This window comes from Schistocerca nitens, chromosome 8 (assembly GCF_023898315.1).
Source record: "Schistocerca nitens isolate TAMUIC-IGC-003100 chromosome 8, iqSchNite1.1, whole genome shotgun sequence".
Classification (NCBI taxonomy): domain Eukaryota; kingdom Metazoa; phylum Arthropoda; class Insecta; order Orthoptera; family Acrididae; genus Schistocerca; species Schistocerca nitens.
Window position 1 is genome coordinate 57431179 of NC_064621.1, and position 12503 is coordinate 57443681.

A 12503-nucleotide genomic window follows, 5' to 3' on the forward strand; every position below is an offset into this window, starting at 1 on the left:
GTATTTGGTTTTGGGGGCCTCTGGTGAGGTGCGTCGGCATCTCAATCAGCTGCGCCTCTGTCGTCGCCTGGGTTCTGCCGCTCCCCGTCTGCTTTCAGCGACGGAGCCGTCAGGTCAGCGCCCTGGGGACCCATCTACTGGCTCGCCTCATCCCCAGGTGTTACCGACGATGCCTTCCATTTTGCCTCATGGCGTCGCGCCGCCGCAGCCGCCGCCGGCGCCGCCAGCAGCGGACGCTTCGCTGCAGCCGCCTCGCGCCTCCCTGGGTCACGCGCCGCCGCTCGCTTCCCGTGACCAGCCGTCCTCCGCCATGGACCTCTTGCCCGCTCCGGACCAGATGTCGTCTTCGCCCGTCGGGTGCTCCGACCACATGGAGGTCGACCCTTCTGTCTCATTACGTGCGCATACACCTCATGTTGACGTGCACCCTGGACTAGGTTTGCAGGCGTTTCCTAGCTCCCCTCGGACCGAATGGCCGGGTGCGGGTGGCACAGCCTCGCCTGTTGTTAGGCTCCCCACCTCATCGCATACGTCAACATGGGGTCCTCCCCACGGCGGGCGGAAGCCTTATCTCACGACCGTTCGCCGATTTGCGGGGGAGGAATGTGGTGTCACCGCTAGACACCACACTTGCTAGGTGGTAACTTAAATCGGCCGCGGTCCTGTAGTACATGTCGGACCCGCGTGTCGCCACTGTGTATTCGCAAACCTAGCGCCACCACAGGGCAGGTCAGAAGACACGGACTTGACCTCGCCCAGTTGTACGGACGACATAGCTTGCGACAAGACGTATCACGTCTTCCTCTCATTTGCCGAGAGACAGATTAAATAGCCTTCAGCTAGTCCATCGCTACTACCTAGCAAGGCGCCATGTGTATCATTGCTAATTGCTTACTACTATGCAAGAGATGTATTTCAACAAGAAGAACATCATTAAAAGTTAAGTAGATGACAATCTCTCTTCTTTTCTTTATAGTTTTTCATCCAGTCTCCTGTTTCAGAATTTACGCCCGTCTGCGTTAGTTTCGCGTGCACCTAGCCCCTCATTGTGTCGAGACCTTAGGGAATCGACACAACAATCAAGCTGATACAAACAATCCTCTTCTCCGAACTGTTCCTCTACTGTACCCAGTGCACTGTGTTGTAAGATGTGTCCGCATCCTTCCGAGCTGGAGTTTTCTGTAGAGCAAAAAGGGGGCGCGCTGCAATCATGAGAAACACTTCCATACAGTACCACCACCTGCTGCGTATCTCACTGCTGGCACTACACACGATGGCAGCTAAAGGTCTACAGGTATTCGCCAAACCCAAACGCTTCCGGCCCATATCGTTATTCAACACTCGGTTCCACTCATCCACCGTCCGGAAGGGTCACTCTTTGTACCATCTCAAGTGTCGCCTAGCTTTGGCTACAAAAATGTGTGGCTTATGAGGAGCAACACGACCATTGTACCACATTCCTTTTGAAATCCCTGTGATCTGTCCCGCATTACAAAGCAGTATCAGGATACTTTTGATCTTATGCATCTGCCGTCTACCACAATACACCTGACTCTTTATCGTAGATATCACTGCACCTTGACATTACCTCAGGGTCACATCACAATGAAATAACTGTTGTGTATAGCAGGAGCGAAGAGGAATCAAGACCCAGGCTGAGCCGTGGTAAAACTTGCTTTTTTGAAGAGCGTGCCGGAACGAGTAGTGTAAAGCAGTCGCCCTCAGTTTCTGGCGGTGGCGCCACTGCGGCAATCGCAGCTTTGGTGTCTCCCTCTGGTGGGAAAGGGGAAAGGTAGCCTGTTCACGTTCATTTAAGTGGCGTTATGAGCTCGCCACTTGGTCAGTCGCAGTCAGGCAGTCGCGGTCAGTCTACGTGAGTCTGAAGTCAGTCTGGGGTCAGTCGGAGTGAGTCTGGGTCAGTCACTCGTCACCAGTTGCTGGTCTGTCTCTCGTCCGCATTTGTGAGGCAGTTAGTGTCTGTATGTCGTCTGGAGTGCCAGTATGTCTCTCGTTCGGATCAACCTTTAAGGCCAGTTGGATCGATCGGTTGGTCGGTCGCGCACTGAGAGACAAAATGACTTGTCCGCCTTGAGCGTCGGCGCATGTGAGGTCTCCCCGGTGAGTCCAGTGAGCCGCGCAGTATAGCGAGGGGTAGTGGCTTTGCGGTCGACAGGAGAGCAACAGGAGTCAACCCACGACATCAGTCTGGCCGGTGCGAGCTGCGACGCCGTGGTGTAACTGGTTCTCCGAGCGCTTCTGGGCCCCTTCAGTTACCATCTTGTGGAGCTTGGCTCGGTCCTTTCCTGGTGCAGGGATGTCGTTCAGCCAGTGGGCGTGTTTCCTCTGCATGGTTGGGTCCGAGCCAGTATTTCCGCCGTCGTGTGTCTGGAAGTGAGTGGGAGACGCACCAGCAGGGCAGTCGCGACGGAGCTGCAGTGGCGAACGGTTGGTGCGCACCAGGAAAGACGGGAGATCGGCGCGCCTTCCTGCGTCCGTTGAAGCGGCTGGCAGCGGACGGTTCGGGAGAGCGACTTGGCGGTCCTGCGCCAGATCTTCTCCAGAAATAGCAGTTGATTAGAAGTTAAGTGATTGGTGATATGTTCTGTGATTTACTCTCCTTAAGTTCTACTTGTTTTCTTGGTCAGTCTCTCGTCCCCAGCTTGCTCGTCTGTCCCTCGTCCGCATTTGTTAGGCAGTTAGTGTTTGTCTGTCGTTCGGAGCTGCCTCTGTCATGTTTGTCGGACTTGCTGTGTTAACGAATTTATTGCTTGGAGTGTAACGCCCTAAAACCTGAAATATGTTTTGATCTTGCCTATCATCTTGAGAGGCGGTATCTGTGTACTTCAGAACACCCTAATTTGTTTGGGCAACTTTGTAGAATTTTATATAAGATTGCATTTTATAGGCTTTTATTTAAATGATCGCTTTATTATATAAAGTTGCCACCCTTTCACCGTAAGACTTTTCTTAGAGGTTAAAATCAAGTTGCACCTTTTTGTACCATTTCCATCCCTCCTACGAGCTGCATAGCTTGTGTACTTGTGTGAATTGTTAAAACTTTTACTTTAAGGTAATCTAGTGTGTTGCAGATTTGCACCAGTGTAGACGTTCAGAGGTTGTTGTGAACGGTCGTGACTACGGCCGTATCAGAAGGGAGCGGCAAGGTTCTCAGCCCGAAAGTTCATACACTAAAAAATTTGTTTCTTTCTGCCTCTGAATAAATTGTAACTTGATATTTAAAGGGTGCTTTCTGCTTATAATTTTAAATCTGTTTCTCTTTTTTTAAAAAAAAAAGCTTTTAGGAATTATATTCCCACTTGTTAAAAGCAATTTGATTTTGATTTCATCAGTTACTCCCTGGCAACTAATTCCACACTCACACAGTGTGATTAAATGTGTTAATGTTCTTAATGAATCGCTAGTAAAGTACAATAAATCCTAAAGAAAATTCTTTGAAAATAAATCTACGGTTCACAGACATACTGTCAAGGAACTCACAGACAAATTATCATCAACACTCATATCAGTCGAGGTTTTCTGTCGTGTAATTTAACTTACCAATGATCTTACGGACATGTAGCAATATCTCCAGGCAAAAAGTAAGATAATTATCCCATTAAATATCATTGCGTACAGTGTCTTGTATCTTAATTTCGGAACAAAGTGAACATAGAAGGTCAAATAAATACCAAGGCGATGGAAGAGTGATAACGACACGCGGCCTGACATTATTTATTTTCTAATATCTAACGTGATTTATATCTGTAACAGTTACGGAACATATGAGAAACTGTTGTTAAAATTGTGCGTTTTGTGACAGATATCAGTAATGTATCATCCAATTGTTACTGTGCACAGACAACAGCAAATGCTGAAATATTGTAAACTGCTTGGACATAGTAATGAGAAGCAGTCGGATAACATTCTTTTACGAGGTGTATGGTCAATCGCCTTATCTGAAAACATTTTCTTCCTGTGCACATAGTTGCCGATTTCCTAGCTTTAAGGGTTTAAGTGTATCCGATAGTTTATTATAATTCCGAGTTCAGTCAGTCTGTTGATCCTTGAGGTGAACCGTAAGCCCCTTAATCATTGTGTTATCTTAACTATGTAGGAGTAACTTCACATTGTCTTTCTAGTCTGTTTTCTAACAAACAACCACAGTTTACAGTTTCTGTCCTTAATTCTTGTCATTGGTACTTATTCATTCCATCAGTACTGCATGGTGTAACTTAGGAAGTAGGGATGAGGGGTACACTTAGCAAAGAAGGTCAAGGCCCCTACTGTGCCACTCCTTAACACAACGACTAGCAGATCAGTTATTAACAATTTATTCAAAACAAGCTTTTATAAAACAAGTTAGAGGCAATCAACACGTGACCGTTCTTAAGACAATATCAAAATGTACAGTTACAACAATTTTCTGGAGATTTCAGTACTTAAGAAACAAATTACAATCTGAAGGTGATTTTAAAATGTGGCACACATATAATGTTCTCCTTTTTGTTTTAAAGGCAATATCAATAATATGAAAATAATTTACCAAGCACACCAGTTCGTTACGAACCCAAATACCACAAGGGGCACAACAAGTTAATTAATGCAATCGATTCCCAAGCAATTGAAAACGTCCTTTTTTTACATATATATAAAATAGGTTTAATAACTACCAACCGGGCAGTGACGCCAGGCTGCCCTGAGCAAAAAGTGACTTAAAATGCCGGAAGCAGCAGACCAGCCGTCCAAAACAACACCTAAACGCCGGGGCCCAACCGGTAGTCACTTCCCATTAGACGACACGTCACAGCATCTGTGCACCGAAGCAGAACGTGGCGCCGCTCCCACACACCCCAACTTGCAGAAAACCAGAACACAAGCAGACCGCAAAAAACACGGCAAACACCAAGCAAACATCAATTAATATAAGTTAAGAACCAATAAATAATAATATAATCTTTTAAAAAACCAATAAGTGCTTGCAATAAAACGACTTAAATTTTACAGCAATACCAATGCTGTAAAACATTTAAACTGAGGCTTGTACACAAATGCAATGTTATAAAATAGTATCACATACAATTAAGGCCGACAATGTGTAGAAAGATGAAATGGAAATAATTTCAAGGTAATATTGCGTTATTCCAATGCACATAACCACAAACTAGGTTTTGTGCACTTTAATTTCCTTGCATAGGTCTGCAATGTAACTGGCAATTGTATAAGCTTGGTATGAAGAAAATTACAACTAGACTGTGACCTAATATCTTCGATACCTTACAGTAACTACATCTTTTGGGGACGTTGATTTCCTTAAAGGAAGTAGAGACTGCTGGTCTCCATGCGATCACAAATCTTGCCGGCTGCTCTTACTTCAACAACACATACATTAGGGCAACCAACCAACCAACAAGAGACAGTCACTAAAACGCAAATGGTTGCACGAAACGAAGGCACCAAAACCACGTACACCTCCGATGGAGAGTGTTGTTCGAGACGGTCTCGAGGAACGGGTCTGTCCGAGAAAACAGGCACCAAAGCAATGCGACGAGCAGCGCCCGGAGTTGACATCAGACTGGCGCACCACAAACTCGCGACCGTCCTGCGAGGTAGACCGGCCGCGTCGCTGCTGGCCGAGCCCGCGTGTTTTGCTCCTTCGTCCCCTCAAGCACGTTCTAGCGCCTCGTAGCCAGTCCCACGACCAACTCCCCGACCACAAGTACCCGCCACCAGATCACAACAGGGGCAAAGATCGTAGTACAGCAGGGTAGTCGATAGTCGTGCCAAAGAGCTGGTGTGCCAGGAAAGGCGCACCGCGGCTCAAATGGATTGGTAATTCGTTCGAACGGGATACTTTTGCTGTATTTCAGTGCCTGTGTTTTTACGATGTACTCTCAATCAAATGGCTCTGAGCACTATGGGACTCAACTGCTGTGGTCATAAGTCCCCTAGAACTTAGAACTACTTAAACCTAACTAACCTAAGGACATCACACACATCCATGCCCGAGGCAGGATTCGAACCTGCGACCGTAGCAGTCGCACGGACTGCGCGCCTAGAACCGCGAGACCACCGCGGCCGGCACGATGTACTCTGCGATATCCTATATACATGCACGTGTTTTTGCATTTTTATCAGAAGTAAATAGTGCAAATGAGTACTAGAATTAAGATAACTCTTGTTGTGGGCTCACTAATAATTACTATGTAACTCTTCAGGCTTTCCCGGCGATCTAATGACATCTTGGGTTGTCGGGTGTTCTGCCGGATATCAGCGTCGTACTTGCACGATATTTCGGTCACATAGCTCGTAACCTTCATCAGGTGCGACCTGAGACTGCTCCTCGAGTGGACCTGGTCCAGTATTTATGCCTATGGCCTTCCCCCTCCACCAACGGCTGCAGGCGCTTCCTCTGTGGTCCGCGCCCATTCCCTGCGACCTGCTGGAGCGTTGCTGCTCCGTTTTCCGTCCGCTGCGGTTCTAGGTGTTCCCTCTGCGGTCAGGCGCCCACCAACCCCGCTCCTGGGGGTTTCATCTACGGTCTGGGGTACCAAGCGTTCCCCCTGCGGTCCGCGCCCGCTCACCACGACCTGTTGGTGCGTTGCCGCTCCGTTTTTCGTCCACTGCGGCTCTGGATGTTCCCTCTGCGGTCCGCGGCCGCCAGTCCCACTTCTGGGTGTTCCATCTTCGGTCTAGTGCTCCTGGCAGTCCGTCAGGGGCTCGTTTTCCATCTCCATGTCTCTGGTTCTTCTGTTTGTGCAGTGTTGCAGCTGGCCCCGTTGCTCCTTTAACAATTCCAGAGCCGGATCCCAGGCTCTGATTAGCTGGTACCCTGTGTCACGGTTCATAAGATCGTCAGCCATTTTAATTTCTATCAATTCTCTTATAACACTGTCCCAAAATCTGGGTGTTGGTGCTAGAATCCTGGTATCCTCATACTTCATGGCATGATCTAGTTCTAGACAGTGTTCAGCAATGGCTGACTTAGTCACCTGTCTTAATCTAGTGTGCCTCTGATGTTCTTTGCACCTGATCTCCACAGTTATTGTCGTCTGGCCAATGTAGGACCTGCCACATTGACAAGGTATATTGTAAATCCCTGGTTTTCGTAACCCCAGGTCGTCTTTGACACTCCCCAGCAGTCCCCCAATCTTGTTGGATGGACAGAAAACACACTTGATATTGTGTTTACGGAGGATCCTACTGATTCTGGCAGAAATAGAGCCAGCATAGGGCAGATATGCCACCTTCTTTGTTTCATCTTGGTCTTCTTCAGGAACCTGTGGTATGGTGGCAACGCTCCAACAGGTCGTGGTGAGCGGGCACGGACCGCAGGGGGAACGCTTGGTACCCCAGACCGTAGATGAAACCCCCAGGAGCGGGTTTGGTGGACAACCCAAGATGTCAATAATTACTATGTTCAACTGGCGTTTCACATTATATTGCTTTCTTTTCCTAGCATCTGATAAACTGAAATTCTTCTTTTTTTTTAGATTATCAGTTCGTTAAAGAGGATAGTACAGAATGATGCTCTCAGAGATTTTTCTAAGTAAGATTAGGTTCTGTACAGGTCATCTGCGTAATGGTTCTTCTAGTCAATACGAAACTGATAAGAAAAAATAATCAATGTTGTTCCTATGACAGCAGCTGGAAGATGAAATTGTATTCCGCCTGTGTCACACTTTGTTCTGTTGGTTAGTAATACGCTATTTTGCAATTCCAGTTTTGTCATCCCTGTTGATTTTCCGTTTCTGTAACAGCTGACAGTCGCTGTTTATGGTGGATCAAAATGGTTCAAGTCGCTCTGAGCACTCTGGGACTTAACATCTGAGGTCATCGAGGTCATTAGTCCTCTAGAACTTAGAACAACTTAAACTAACCTAAGGACATCACACCCGTCCATGCCTGAGGCAGGATTCGAACCTACGACCGTAGCAGTTGCGCGGTTCCGGACTGAAGCGCCCAGAACCAGTCGGCCACAGTGGCCGCCGTTTATGGTGGAAGTGTGGAGAAAAATCCAGTGTTCTCAAGTTTTATGGAAATGCTGATTCGATTTTCCCAAGAAATAGTTACATTTCACATTCCTGTTAGTTAGTCTAAAATACCTTGGTTGAACAAATGATAACACTCTCTCTTTTTTGGATCTGCTATGGACATAAGTACGTGAGCATCTTTTCGTTCTGAGACCACTAGCGCTTCTTGAGTCTTTACTTGTACCTATTTATTTACGTTGTCCCACCGAATCGGATACGGATGGATCATGAAACGTCGATAGCGTGCGTTTATGCGTAGTATCGGAAACTGTATAGTGGTATATACAGATCAGGCAGTACTAACTTAAACAGCAGATACAAGATGTGAAAAAACAAAGCTGTATATCTTTCTGCTACAGGTACGACGTGCAGTTGCCCTGAGGGAAAATCTCTCTGTACTTGTAAACTTGCTGTGGGGTTACCACTATCACACTCAGTTTTCCATGGCTGGCATGCTGAACCGCTTCATGCAACGTTTCCATTTCGATCCTCGCATCCCCCAAACAGTCTGCTAATAACTTCGCTACCATAATCCTTTCGTCAAGTGCACTTAGGAGGCATTGTGTTTCCTTTATATCACTATTCATGGTATCCATAGCGTTCCATCTATACGGCTGTAATTCTGTCATTAACTTTCGCTCTGTCTTGTCAGTATTCATTATCCATCATCCCACGTTTGCTAGTTGCGTTATCTGCCAACTGATCGTTAGTTTTGTATCCTCTACCATCTCTTGTTAGATTCTTGCCGTGTCGATCTACCTTGCTAAATTATCATTCTCTGCTGCTCCAAACACCGTTTTAAACAGCTTCCGCTCCGTGCGGGTGTCTGTTATTCCAAACACAATGTTTAATACCTTTCCACCTGCATATCTTAAGCCACTGATAAAGCGTACTAGTATTACACCGAAGATAATCCTTCTCGAGACCAACATCGGTATGCTAGCTAAGGGTAAAGGATTTACCATCAGTCCCCTCCGTCGTTAGAACCAGTGTATATACATACAGAACAAAGGCAAGTGAATAGAAATAATATTAACCTTATAACCCTAACCCAGGCGTGGACAAGATTTCGGTTCATGGGCTGTGCCTGGGTCCGAACACCAAAACGCTCAGCCTCGATGCACGTTTCCCCCACCGTTACGCCGCGACAGCTGAGCGCAGGCAGGGGGAAGAGGGAAAGATTGGGAACGTATCGCATTTCTCAACACCACAGATCACAAACAGAATAAATTTTCAGTACTATTTAATTTTTTGGAATGCTGAAAAGATAATACAATTTTTATAGGGTACAAAACGGCATATGGACAGACACAGGCAATTTCACAAATTTTCGTATTCGGGTTGTTGCGTAATTCTGACTTACCTAGTTTCATGATACAAACAGGTCTTTCACGCAAATATGTCGATCGAAATATTGTAGCACATTTGCAAACTCATTATGGAGACTTGGAAATTTTACCTCAAGAAAGCAATGTAGACACCCTACACAGTTTTAATGTAAAACGATTTCTCATTAAAAGTGGAATTTACCTTGCGGGTCAGTCAGTTGCATCTGCACATGAACAGGGGTACTTTAAACAGAACCGTCACATGGTTTCGAGAACAATACGAAAATAGGTGTAAGATTGACAGAGTCCTCAAAACCTTTAGAAAACGGTATCCATGTAATTCTACCAAGGCCACAATTAATTCTTCAGGCCTCGCGGTTCCTTCAACAGCAGTGAGCTTAGGGATGTCGACTGCGTTTGTCAGAATGTGTCCCTTCTATGACGTGATTTTCTTTTCAAAATCAATCCCATCAAATCATAAAGAAGTTTCTTCTCACCTCCCAATGTCTTACTGTGGCTAGAGTAAATCATGTCTGCTTAAAATATGAGGTCCACAATCCATTTCTGATGTCCTAATTTTCGTTCCTGCATTCCTTTTCTTTCGTAAGTTCGACACTAGCGAGTTTTAAACTGAACGGTCGTACCTGACATGCACCTTAACTTAACCAGCGTCCTTCGCAGTAATGTATAAATGCCCCATGCTTTCTTTCAATTCCATCAGAAAACTGTTCCAAATGACGGTGAAATAATCCATGTGACTTCATAAATTTTCTATTCACACAATAGTTTCTTCAGGGGCTGCATGCGTAAAAATTTAGAAGTAAGTGCATCTTGAACTACTGAACAAGGAATCCTATCTATCATTGTAATTTTTTTCCTTTTCATGGTGAACTAAATCTTCAAATTCTGTCTGCATAGTATTGTAATATCGTTTCATAGCCTATATACAGTACCCGTCGCTTATGTGACTGCATAATAGATACTGTGAATTTTCATCTCTCTCTTCTGTCATTTCCATTCATTTTTCAGTGCTTGTGACGACAGATCGCTAGACTACTTGTGCAGATATCCACTGAACCTTGCGGGCCTTCAAAAAAAAAAAAAAAAAAATTAATGGTGGCCCTCAACTACGTACCCTCAGACTCGGAGTTGAAATGTTAAAAGCTTTAGCTGGTTTCGTTGTCTAGGGGCTGTGATACGTAGTTGCTGCATTACAGGCCAAATACTGCTGAGTCTACAGTATACAATATGAATATACACATGAATCCTATCACTCGGCAATTGCGAATTTTGAATGTAACATAGAAATTTATAAATGAAAGAATGCAATTAAACAAAATCTGCAGATACTATTTTTAACGACTGTAAATGATGAGTACAATAGCAAAATTATCTTTAAGAATGCCGTCTATTACTGCAAAACACTTATTGGTGTCGATGGTTCAGTAATTAAATAATATATAGGTTGAATAACAGGGAAACAATATATTCCTACTTCACGTAATTAGTTATGAACAACAACATAGCTCGCGACATATTCACTTCTAAAAGCATACTAAGTCTTCACTGCAGAAGCCACGGAAATCTCACAAGTGCACAAGTCGGCAATACGAAATATTTCTATCTCCCGTGACCACACGCAAACTGCTCAACACTTTCCAGGTATTTCCTGTGACCTTCCATCGCGCCTTTCCGTCCAGCATTCCCCTCGTGTACTGTGCGAGGCTCCTCCCCCACTTCCATACAGATTCTCCATTGACTTAGGTAGTCGCCTACCGTAGTAACGAGCGTAGTGATTGGCTAAAGCGCTCCCGCCTTGTCTCCAAGCCAACAGACACTCACAAACATATTGAAACACATACGAAGTACTGGATTTACATTTAAGTAGCTTCAAATTAAATACATATTCCTACAGCTGGACCATAAACCCGCTCTAACACACATTATTAAATACACAAACAAATTAAATAAACATATATCAAAGGAATAGCAACAAAAGTAGGCCAGTAGCCTAATGTCTCTGTGCTTTCTAAAACATAGTAAATATTTGACCATTTTCTTCATGAATAGTATTTACAAAGACATAGCCGTATAAATATAGTAATGAGCATGCTGCTATGGTTTTTTCGTCTAGGGAATTACACACACACACACACACACACACACACACACATATATATATATATATATATATATATATATATATATATATATATATATATATATATTGTATAATATATTATACATTACATATATTAATTTTAATGCACAAGTCTGCAGATCAGTTGGTGGCAACTTAGAATTGTTCAACCTTGCGACATAGAAATATTCGCAGTTTTTCCACCCATTTGAACTGAATTCCCACTAGGTTCAACTGTAGACTGCCAAAGATCAATCTTAGCATGATGCCTACCCAGGAAGTTACTTGGGAGAATGCGGGAAAATCCCTGTCCTGTTGGCAACACTTCCACGTGCTCACAGAATCCTTAAAGCTGAGTTGTATTGTCCCCAATGACGCTATGTTATTATTTCATACTCAGCGTAATCAGTGTTTTAGAATACTAAGTCTTCTCTTATGCATGAGGTCAAGGCTCACGATCGATACATGCGCACCATTGTCTACCAGGAAGTTATGTTCCCTGCACTGTACTAAGCCCATCACTGTCATCGGATCTTCCTATGCCGTAATCTTTTTTGATAATACTCAGAGTTTAACTTTTCAAGAAGGACTTCCTTTAAAGTACAACTCTCCTCGATCATCCTTAGTAAAGTTTTGAATATTCTGCTGTGTGTACGTTGCACCTTCCACCATATGAAGCCATAGATTGTTCCTAAAAAGCAAATAACAAATTTTGTAGTGAGTAGTTTATTTTTTTCATTAGCTGTTACACATGCTGATTCCTACACGCATTCGAGAACATCAGCACACCGGACACAAAACAACATGCTGAGCATGAGGTAAACTACTTTTATTTCAGGGCAGATCTTGTATTCATATGAGGAAACAGTTAGTAGTCAGAATTATCAAGTGTTGTGCTAAGCAAGAAGATTAATTTACAGTGAACAGTGTAGGTTTTCTCAAACAGCTATTCTTTTCCTCTCGTCACGTAGAAGAAGGTATAATTAGAAATGAATGACTAACACT